This window comes from Juglans microcarpa x Juglans regia, chromosome 1D, assembly GCF_004785595.1.
Source record: "Juglans microcarpa x Juglans regia isolate MS1-56 chromosome 1D, Jm3101_v1.0, whole genome shotgun sequence".
NCBI lineage: Eukaryota > Viridiplantae > Streptophyta > Magnoliopsida > Fagales > Juglandaceae > Juglans > Juglans microcarpa x Juglans regia.
This window is the reverse complement of record NC_054594.1, coordinates 30,275,246-30,287,548: the sequence shown is the minus strand read 5'-3', so window position 1 is coordinate 30,287,548 and position 12,303 is coordinate 30,275,246. Positions and strand designations below refer to the sequence as shown.

At 35.1% G+C, this 12,303-nt stretch overlaps 1 non-coding gene across 1 annotated transcript; it reads right to left on the bottom strand.

The window, feature by feature from the left end:
- Positions 1-11,493: 11,493 nt before the first annotated feature.
- Positions 11,494-11,602, bottom strand: LOC121243859. The gene has a single exon (XR_005936311.1). It is a non-coding gene; the product is annotated as a small nucleolar RNA R71 (small nucleolar RNA).
- Positions 11,603-12,303: the final 701 nt, after the last annotated feature.

Below are 12,303 nucleotides of genomic sequence, written 5' to 3'. Positions count from 1 at the left end.
TTATGGGGTGCTGCTGATTTAGTTCTGTTGAAATTAAGTTTTCGAGGTTTTCTTTGAGCGATCTCTCTCTCTCTCTCTCTCTCTCTCTGTGCGCGCGCGCACAAACATTCGCCAGCATCTCAGGGTTGAACATGGTTTGTCTGTTGGACCTTGGAATGCGTTCATGTTTTTGCTAGGGTTGCGGTGCTTTCTCCATGTTGGCAAGTTTAGGCCAGGCTACTACTTCTTCCTACAGAACTGGGCCGTCTTTTGGTATCTAATCTGCAGATTTTCCAAGGGATTTGTGGAGCTAATTATGCCTTGTAATGAATGGTTCACCTGTATTGATAATCATTTTTCCATAAGCCTCCTGTAAAGGCAGAATTATAAGCGCAATTCCAATATAAAGCAAAAAAATATAAAGCAACTGAAAAAAAAAAAAAAATCCAATATAAAGCAAAAAAATGGGGCATGGAAAAACGCTTCTATGCTTCAATACCAAACTTCCAGTCTAGACCTCCTGAATCAATTATCTCTCATTCCTGACACAATTCGACTCTTGAGTTTAAAAATGAAAAATAAAAATCCCTCCAAAATACTCACCCTGTGAGGAGGATGTTGTATATAATATAAATTATGCTTAAAACAAGAATCACAATTATCAAATCAAAGTTTAGAAAATATATATGTGGAATACATCTTGATAGCAAATCCCGGTGCTCCAAAAATATTAGCAGCCAAATCTTCCTCTCTTTACTCCTCACAAAAGTATTAGCATTCAATGGGCCAAGCCAATACATACATGGAGAGGAGAGGGGACGTAACCATATATAAAAAACTTTTGGAGTCTTCTCATTAGAGACTCAAATTTCCAAAACAAAAAATCCTTAAACTTTCCAATAGGGTTTAGGAAATTTTCAAAATAAAACTTTTAAGCTTCTTGGCCTACATGCATAATTTACCACATTAAACAGGATATAATCCTATATTACTAAGGTGGAAAAAATCTCAAATGATCACTCAACATATTGGGTTTACCCAAAGTACCATTATGTGCTATATATCTAAGTTGTTTTTATAAAACACAAAATATGCAATCAAATGAAGCCCATATTTTGAAAATATTTTAACATTTTCACACTTGGACAAACATTGATTGCTATTAAATAATAAAATAAAAACTTATTTTGAAAATGACTCTCGGGTTAGACTACATAGGTAGCCACACATATATATAGCTCTAATGATAGCACCTTAGAAAACACGATTTGGTCCAACAAGAATATTAACATCGAACATGGAAGTCATTACACCACTTAAATGATATAAGACTACTCCACAGCTACAAATGTTAATATCTTCATCAACATGAATCCCCATCCTCCAACAAATGTGGTAGTATGTAGTATGAACTTAGCACCAATGTGATCCAAAGTTGTGCTAATTCATATCAGTCCTCATAATGCTTCAAAATGAAGCCACATGTCTCTAAAAGAGACTCATCTTATGTCTTTTATCCGTTATATCTCAAGATATTAATGATATCATAATAAAAGACACAAGCCAAATGCATGCTAAAAAACATAGTTTATGAATAGGGGAGATATTTGTATTTTTCTTATTATTGGAAAGGGGCTGCACCCTAAAACAAATAGGTTGCCTATGTACCCCGTAAAGGGATCAAGCCAAAATGTAGTTCCTTTTACATAAGTAACTTCCACTAACCAAAAATATCAAAAGTTTCCACAATACCCATATTAGTAACGTGTTTTAAAGACTTTAGGAGTGAGTCCCTTAGTCAAAGAATCTGCAATCATCGCCTTTATATTTATATGCTCTTTGTCTATACCCTTCTTTAACTCTGTCTCTAACCATTAAATACTTGATGTCAATGTGCTTAGACCCACTAGAACTCTTATTATTCTTTGAAAAGAACATCATTGTGCTATTATCACAATAAATTGTAATTGGCCTCGATATGAAATCAACAACTTTCAGTCCAGAAATAAAATTCCTTAACCAAACAGCTTGGATCGTAGCTCCATAACATGCCACAAATTCAGCTTGCATAATAGAAGATACCACTAGAGTTTGCTTAGCACTTTCCCAAGAAACAGTACCTCCAGCCAACATAAAAACATAACCTAAGGTTGATTTCAAATCATCTTGACATTTAGCAAAATCAGAATTTGAGTAACCTACCACCCCAAGGTGATTTGAACGCTAGAATGTGAGCATATAACTTTCAGTCTTCTTCAAGTATCTCATAACTTTCTTAGCTGCTTTTCAATGCTCTTGCCCTGGATTTGACTAAAACCTACTAAGAACACTGACTGTATAGGCTATATTTGGTCTAGTGCAAACTTGAGCATACATCAAGCTCCCCATAGCACTAGCATATGGGATGTTCTTCATAAATTCCCATTCTAGCTCATTCATAGGACATTGAGTTTTGTTGAACTTATCCCCTTTTATGATGGGTACATCACTAGGTGCACAATTTTGCATTTCAAACCTTTGCAGTACAGGTCGTATATTAGCCTTTTGAGAAAGTTCCAACAAACCATGAGCTCTATCACGACATATTTCAATGCCAAGCACAAAAGAAGCATCCTCAATATCTTTCATCTCAAAATTAGCAGATAACATTTTCTTTGTCTAATGAAGTAATCCCAAGTCAATGTTGGCAAACAAAATGCCATCAACATACAAAACAAGGAAAATAAAATTTCTCCCACTAGTCAATTGTATTTTTAATAAAACCAAGAGAAGTTACAGCTTCGTCAAACTTCAAATACCACTGTCGAGATGCTTGCTTCAGGCCATATAAGGATTTCTTTAACTTGCATACCAAGTTTTTTTTTCCCTTCACAACAAAACCTTCAGGTTGTCCCATGTAAACCTATTCATAAATATTTCCATTCAAAAATGTTGTCTTTACATCCATCTGATTAAACTCCAAATCATAGTGTGCCACAAGTGGCACGATAATTGTAAAGGAATCCTTGGACGAAATTGGTGGAAAGGTTTCATTATAGTCAATGTCCTCTCGCTGAGTGAACCCTTTTGCAACCAATCTTACCTTCTTTCGTTCAACATTCCCTTTTGAGTCTAATTTGCTTTTGAAAACCCACTTATTATCTATGGCCTTAGCATCTAGAGGTAGTTCAACAAGTTTCCAAACTTCATTTTGTTCCATAGAATTCAGTTCATCTTCCATAACACTTTGCCATTTATCTAGCTCATGGCTTGTCAAAGCTTGATTAAATGTAACAGGATCAACAATATACCCAATATTAAAATCACTCTCCAACAAATAGACATTATAATCATTTGGCAATGTAGACCTTCTTACCCTTTGTGATCTTCTAACTTATGGCTTAGAAACTTACTCAATAGCTATTGGAGGAAGAAAATGAAGTTCTTCTTGACGCCTAAGATTTTCATTAACAATTTTAATAGGCTAAGAAACAACTCTTTCCTATATAACAGGAACTGGAACCACAACTTGATTAGGTTCAATAAAAAGTTCATTCAGTGCAGAACTTTCACTATCACCAACATCATTCTCCAGAAATTTGGCAGTGATGGACTCAATAATTCTGGTGCCACGATTAGGACAATAGAACTAATATCCTTGGGTACCCAATAAAATAACAAGAGGTGAATTTTAGGTCTAATTTCTTTTCAAGAGGATAATAAATCAATCTCAGCTGGCCATCCCCAAACTCTGAAATGAGCTAAACTTGGCTTACGACCTATCCACAATTCAAAAGAAGTTTGTGAAATAGCTAAATAGCTTTACTAGGAACCCTGTTCAAAATGTACATAGCCGTTTTCAAAGCTTTCACCTCATAGATACTCTGGCAAATTTCATGATCCTAACCATATCCTTCAAAGTCTGATTTCTTCTTTTAGAAACACCATTTTGCTCAGGTGTCCCCGGCATGGTGTATTGAGGTCACACTCTTGTAAAATTTTTCCAAAATCACCCATATTTTGACTAGACTCATCATACTTCTTATAGTACTCACCACCAATATCAGACCTAACAACTTTAATACTTTTCCCACATTGTTTCTCTACTTCCATTTTGAATATCTTAAATTACTCAAGAGTCAGAGATTTATCATTAATTAGGTAAACATATCCATAGCAAGAGAAATCATCAATTAAAGTTATGAAGTACTTATTTCCACATATGATTGAAGGTAAAAGTCCACTAATATCGGTATGTATCAAGTTTAAAAGACCATCGCTCCTAGTAGAACCATTTCTTATGGATTTAGTCAGCTTTCCTCTTATATAGTCCACATAGGTGTTAAAATTTGAGAAATCTAGTGAGAGAAGTATCTCAACTTTTACCAATCTCTCCATTCTTTCCTTTGAAATGTGCCCTAACCTCTTGTGCCACAACATAGAAGATAATTCACGAATTAAAAATCTTTTCTTTGCTACATTAGTGACACAAGAAACTTCACCAAAAGGAGCCAAAGATATTCTATATAAACCATCACATAAAATGCCATTTCCAACCAAACGAGAATCATAAAATAACTCAACTTTTCCATTACCAAACTTAAAAGAAAAACCCAAATCATCAAGTTTTGATATAGAAATTAAATTTGGTCTCATTGACGGTACAAAAATTGTGTTTTCCAAAACAAGAGAAAAATCATACTCCAAATTTAACTTTCCTATTCCTATAAGCTCGACCTTCACTTGAATTCCATTCCCAACGCACAAGCTCACTGTATCCTCACTTGGCCTCCATTTGCTTATGAACCCCTGCAAGGAATTCGCAATATGAATACTTGCACCTAAGTCTATCCACCAAGAATTTAAAGGCACATCTACTAAAGAAATCTCAAAACAAACTTTAAAATTAAAACAATCATTTTGCCAATGACCATTCTTTTTACAGAACTTACATTGATAATTTTTCTTTATAGTTCCTTTAGGATCATTAGAAGTCTGACCTCCAAACCTTTTATTGTGCTGATTTTGGTGTGACATATTGCTCTTATGGAACTTAGACTTATGATTATGAGAAGACCCCTTGTTCTGTGGTGGCTAAAAAGCCAATTGTACAGTTTTAACACTCTCACGACACATCCTATACTCCTCTTGGGCACACACAACTATTAAATCATTTAAATCTCATTTATCCCGCTAAGCATTATAAGCAGCTTTTAGCTAATTAAACTGGCTAGGAAGGATATTGAAAACATGATAGACCATAAAAGGCTATGCAATGGGAACTTTAAGGGCTTCTAACTTAGAGTATATATGTATCATTTTCATAATGTACTCCCTAACTATTGAGTCCGTAAATCAAGCCACTTATTACTGAATCTTTCATTTTAGATAATTCTGTTATTCCTGGAATAATTTCTGTTATGCTAACATTTATCTTTAGAAACTATTTTCAAATCTTTAGGCTAGATTATAGCTGCATTTATCTTGTATTCGGATTTAAGTTTTGACATCTATTTAATCCTGTCTTGTGGGATGAATAAAGTGGGGAAGAGAGTCTGAGTTTTAGATTTCGATAGTCTAGAGATTATTCTTTAAGTTTCTTTTAATGAGGCAAATCTAGAGAGTAGAGGCGAGAGCCACATACTTAATTAACCAACTTCAACGAAGAACACTAGTTTTATTATTTTTCTTTTCAATTTCATTATGAACTAGTTTTATTTTCTATTATTTTGATATAGTCTAGCATTGAACATACAATTTATATTCTAAGTTATTTTATTTTCAATATTTCCATGATTGAGTGTTTATTCACTGTTCTTAATACTTTCAATTTTCTAGCTAATTATTGCTCAATCTATTGAATCGCAATGAGACCGAGAGGTGATTTGTGATTAAAGCTCTAGAATTAAGCACCATTAGTTGAGCGAAAGTAAAGATACTTTACCACGATTAGTGTGATTTTTAAGAAAAATCCAAAGAACTTAATGTGTCCAATTAGTTAAATTCACATAGAGATATGGAGTTATTAGTTGGAGATATTTTTGGTATTGTTCAAGAGAACATATTGAATAGTTAAGGAATTTTTATCATCAACTTCAGATAATTGAGATTCTATAACAAGGAATAATAAATTCTGTGAGATTTGCTAGCTCTAGATCTATTCTTATTATCTTTAAAATCTTAATTTTAATGTTCTTTTCTCCAGTTTAATTTAGATAATCTATTCTTCAAATTTCGGTTTTCTAAATAGTAATTAATTTAGTCAATTTCAATACGCAATAGCATAACTAGTCCTTGTGGGTTCGACATCTGTTTTCTTTAAAAACAATTTACTACTTGTTGCGATTCTATGCACTTGCAGATATTTTATGCAAATAAGTTTTTGGCGCCGTTGCTGCCCATTAGTTATTTGTTATTGATATTGATACTAGCTAGATTTTTACTACTTTGGATTTTATTTTAGTTTAAGAAAAAAAATAGTTGGTTTAAATTATATCTCAGTTTGGCTTTTGCTTTTAGGAATCAGAAGTGCATGCCCCGATCTAAATCATTAGAGCATACACTTTTCGATCCCGAGATTGAAAGAATCTTACGTCGGATCAATAAAAAGAAGAAAAAAGAGGTCGCCGCATCTAAGTTTGATTCAAATTAATGTTGTTTGTGATCATTGCACATGAAATCATTCAAGTGTAGATTGCCAAGTGGGGAATCATTTTTCCCAACCGAGTTATGGACAAGGCCATTATGTGTCCAATTTTCAACGTCAAAATAATCCTTATTCAAACAAGTTCAATCTCGGATGGAGAAATCACCCTAACTTTTGATGGAGCAATAATCAAGAGCCGACTAGACAACCTCAATAGTTTCCACAGCAAGAGAAGAAACCGACACTTGAGGATATGTTTATGCAGTACATTCAAAAGATTGATATGGTGATCCAAAACAACTCGGCTTCAATCCGCAATCTTGAGGCACAAATCAGTCAGTTCTCAAACATGCTTACCGAGAGAACATGAGGGGCTTTACCGAGCAACATTGTGACCAATCCAAAGGAACATGTCAAAGCCATAACATTGACATATGACCAGCCACAGACAGTAAATATCGAGCGAGATGCAGAAGCTGCCAAAAATATGAAGTCCGAGAAGAAGGAAACCAAGTACGAGGTGAAAGAAGCAAAGTGGGATGCAACCGACCAGCAAGCTGAGAAGACTAAAGAGAATAAAGGGGCTGCAAAACCCAAGAAATCTAGGGTGTTTATATTTGAAACTTATTCTCCTTCAATTTATGATCCACCGATTCATTTTCCACATAAATTAAAAAAAATAAGATTGATAGTCAGGTCTCTAAATTTTTGAATATATTTAAGCAACTGCATATTAATATTCCTCTGATTGAAGCTTTAGAGCAAATGCCTAAATATGCAAATTTTTTAAAGGATATGTTATCAAACAAGCGGAAGTTGGAGGAGCATGAAACTGTAATGCTAACTGAGGAGAGCAGTGTAATTTTACAAAAGAAGGTGCCACCTAAGTTGAAAGATCCGAGGAGTTTCATGATTCCTTGCACTATAAGAAATTCATATTTTGATAAACCTTTATGTGACTTAGGGACAAGTATTAATCTAATGCTTCTCTCTGTTTTCAGGGAACCAGGTCTTGGAGAAGCAAAGCCGACCACCATCTCTTTACAGTTGGCGGACATATTTATTAAATACCCGAGAGGACTCATTGAGGACGTACTGGTGAAAGTTGAGAAGTTCATCTTCCCGACCGACTTCATTGTACTCGATATGGACGAAGACGAGGAGATCTCTTTGATATTGGACCGACCTTTCCTTGCAACAGGGAGAACCTTAATTGATGTCCAGCAATGGAAACTCATTTTGAGGGTCGGCGAGGAGCAGGTCATTTTTGACGTATTTAAATCTATGAAATTCCCTTCCGAGGTACATTCTTGTTTTCAAATAAGCGATCGAGACGTGGTCATGGCCGATGAGACTTATGGAGCTGAATTTCCAAAGCTACCACTTGAGGTATGTCTTACTCACTTTACATCTATTAAATCCGAAAGTGAAGAGGTTAGGGAGTGTGAGAGATATTTGGAAGCTACATCATCCCTTTCTCCTTCAATAAAACCAATACTGGAAGAGTGAAACTCATCTCAACTGACATCTCCAAGTAAGGAATCACCCAAGCTTGAACTCAAATCGCTTCCATCAAATTTAAGGTACGCTTTCTTAGGCCATGACTCTATTTTTTCAGTTATTATCAACAGTTCCTTGAGTGATGTAGAGGAAGAGAAGTTGTTGAGAGTCTTGCAAGAACACAAAATGGCCTTTGGTTGGACCATCTCAAACATCAAAAGAATTAGTCCTTCAATTTGCATGCACAAGATTTTAATGGAGGATAATTTTAAATCGATCGTCCAACCCCAGAGGAGATTGAACCCATCATTGCAAGAAGTGGTGCATAAAGAGGTATTGAAGGTTTTAGATGCCAGGATCATTTATCCAATCTCAAATAGTGCATGGGTAAGTCCAGTGCAAGTCATCCCAAATAAAGGATGGATAACCGTTATCAAGAATGACAACAATGAACTCATACCAATGAGGATGGTCATGGGATGGTGAGTATGCATAGACTATCGAAGACTGAATGATGCAACTCGGAAAGACCATTTTCCCTTACAGTTTATTGATCAAATGTTAGAAAGACTTGCTGGCCACGCTTACTACTGTTTTCTAGATGGATATTCTGGTTACAATCAACTAGTCATTGCACCCGAGGATCAAGAAAAGACCACTTTCACCTGTCCTTATGGCATTTTTACATATAGGCTCATGCCTTTTGGTTTTTGCAATGCGCCAGCCATTTTCCAAAGATGCATGATGTTCATCTTCTCGGACATGGTGGAAAATTTTTTAGAAGTCTTTATGGATGACTTCTCGATTTTTGGTCACTCTTTTGATAATTGCTTATCTAATTTATATTTGGTTTTGTAGAAATGCAAGGAGATAAATATTGTATTAAATTGGAAAAAATGTCACTTCATGGTTGAGGAGGGAATAATGCTCGGCCACCACATTTCCTTCAAGGAAATTGAGGTCAACTGAGCAAACATAGAAGTTATTGACAAACTCCCACCACCGACCAATGTGAAGGCATGAGAAGTTTCTTGGGTCACGTCGGTTTGTCAATGATCTTTTTCAAATTACTAAACCTCTCTACAATTTGTTGATTAAAGATACTCAGTTTGAATTTTTTGATGAATGCTTGTATGCTTTTAAAATATTGTAAAAAGAAATTAATTTCAGCACCTATCATTGTATCACCAGATTAGAATTTACCTTTTGAATTAATGTGTGATGCTAGTGATTATGGTATAGGGGCTGTTTTGGGGTAGAGAAAAGATAAAAATTTTCATGTTATTTATTATACAAGTTGGACCCTAACAGAGCCTTAACTTAATTATGCTACTACTAAAAAAGAATTATTAGCAGTTGTGTTTGCCTTTGACAAATTTTGTTCTTATTTGATAAGTCCAAAGGTGGCGTCTACACCGATCACTCAGCTCTTAAATACTTGTTGTCGAAGAGGGATACCAAACCAAGACTGTTAAGATGGATTTTGCTAGTACAAGAGTTCGATTTGGAAATCAAAGATAAGAAAGGTACCGAGAATGTAGTGGCCGACCACTTATCTCGTCTTTAGCTTAAAGAGGAGGTAGGAGAGGAGAAATTTCAAATTAATGAGACCTTCCCAGACAAGCAATTAATGGCCATACAAGTCGTTCCAATGTATGCCAACATGGTAAATTATTTGGTGTCCAAAATTCTATCGGCCGAGATGACATATCAGCAAAAGAAGAAATTCTTCTCTAACTTGAAATATTATTTTTGGGAGGAACATTTTCTATACCAGCATTGTGCAGACCAGATAATCAGGAGATGTGTGCCCGAGGAGAAGATGAAGAGCATACTCAGACATTGCCACTCATTGGAAGCAGACGGCCACTATGGTGGAGCAGAAACAGTAGCGGGGCTTGAGACTGCCTGGACACTTTAGTATTTTAAGAGTAATTTGGATCAGATTCCAAAAAGCGCTAGGAGACAGCCTGGACATACTTTAGTATTTTGATCCTAATTTTCTACTCACATATCGGATTGATGTGATTCTTGATGAGTTGGAAAACTATCTTAAATGTCTATAAATTTATATCTAATAAGGATTTCTAAATTCGAACTCCTGAAGTGCTTGCATGCCTACTAAGATGAGTCCTAAAATTCAAGCCATTTTTTATGGGGGAATCATGAAGACATTAGGGTTTCTTTCCTACCTTATATAAGCATATCATTAGCACAAAATTGGAGTTTTTTTTAGGGGATGAGGCACATATCTAGAGAAGAAAAGAATACTATTTTTATTTTTAGTTCTTCTATGGAGAACTAAATCTTTGGTAGCCTAGGGCGGAAATTGATTGGTGAAAATACTTTGATTTTATTTCAATTCATAGATTAAGTTTTATTGTTTAAGATTCTATGATTCAATTTTCTATTTGTTTTGGATATTATAAGTTCAAGATAATTATATTAAATCATGTTATGATTTGATTTTATTGAGCTATAGGATTATGTGTATATATAGTTTGGATTGAAAAAGTCAGAAGTATTGAATCCGGTTGATAGAAGCTCAAAGCTTTACCTGCCTTCTTATTTGTGTCCTAATATCATTTTAATTACATGCTTTAAGTAGAATTTTCAGATTCTTGTCATATTATAATTTGATCTTTCCTTTTAAACTTGCGTCTTATTTTGTTTCTTCTGACTCCCTGTGGATCGACACCCTGAATTATACTATAACACCACGTACTAGTTTAGGCGTAATCAAATTTTGGTGCATTTGCCAGGGAGATGGTGGAAGAATCAATACATATAATTTATTTCAGTAGTTTGTAAAGGCGGTAACTTTGTTCCTCTTTTAACTTGTGGCATTTTTTTTCCTTTCTTTTCGTAGTATTTTTAGTTTTTAGTATTTTTTTTACCTTGCATGCACAGATATAGAGATGCCTTGGGTAGATTTGCTTTTAGGCCTGTGCTAGAGTTAAAATCAGACTTTCTACATCCTTTATTTGACAATCCATCTAGTCCAGAAGAAATGAGTGAACACGAAGATCAACCCACTAGAATTCTTCAGGATTACCTCCACCCTACACGCACAACCACACCATCATGCATTAGGTTTCCAGCTAATACTCACCAACTGGATTTTAAAATAGGGATGATACAGTTATTCCCTATTTTTCATGGCTTGAAAAATGAAAATCCATATGTGCACATTAGAGGGTCTGAGGAAGTAGTTGTGACTTTTCATAGTCAAAATGTAACTGGTGACGTTGTGAGATTTAAGTTCTTTCCTTTCTCTTTGCATGATAGAGCTAAGAGTTGGTTATACTTGCTGAGACCAAGATCTATTGGATCATGGAATGGGATGACTCAGGTATTCTTTAATAAATATTTTCTCCAACATAAGACCAACCCTTTGAAAATGCTGATCTCCATCTTTGCACAAAAGGATAGTGAGACTTTGTATCAAGCTTGGGAGAAGTTTAAGGAATTGTTGAGTATGTGTCCTCACCATGGTATAAGAACTGGCACTTCGTTAGTTATTTCTACGAGAGATTTACACCTAGAGAGCGCCAATTCATAGAGATGATGTGCAATGGTGAATTTTTACAGAAAAATCCAGACGAGGCCATAGAATATCTCAATGAGCTTACTGAAAAAGCTCACACTTGGACCAGATCTAATGCTACTGAGAGTACAAATAGGTCACAACCTACTGGAAATCCAAATGGTAGTGAAATTTACCATCTTAGAGAAGAGGATAACCTAAAAACTAAAATTAAGATACTTACTAGGGAGTTAGAGGTGTTAAAAACTAAAGATTTAAAGCCAACACACATGGCTACTAATGTTGAGTCCTTTAGACCATGTTTTGTGTGTGGTGGGATAGATCACCTAATTCAAGAGTGTCCCACATTTGCTAAAATTAGGGGAATGTATAAGAAACAATGCAATACCTTCGATATGTATAAGAAGTCTTTTGCACCTTTCTCAGATACCTACAACCTGAGGTGGTGTAATCACCCCAATTTTAGCTGGAAATCTGAAAACCCTGCAGCCTGCATAACCGCCTAAAGCTTATCCTACATTGTATCATGCATCATCTTCTTCTAGGAACCCCTTAGAAGATACTTTAGATCCTTTTATTGAGGCACAAGTAAAACTAATAAAAAATTTGAATATTTGATTATGCAGGTTGTTGAGGAAAACAAGAAGATAAA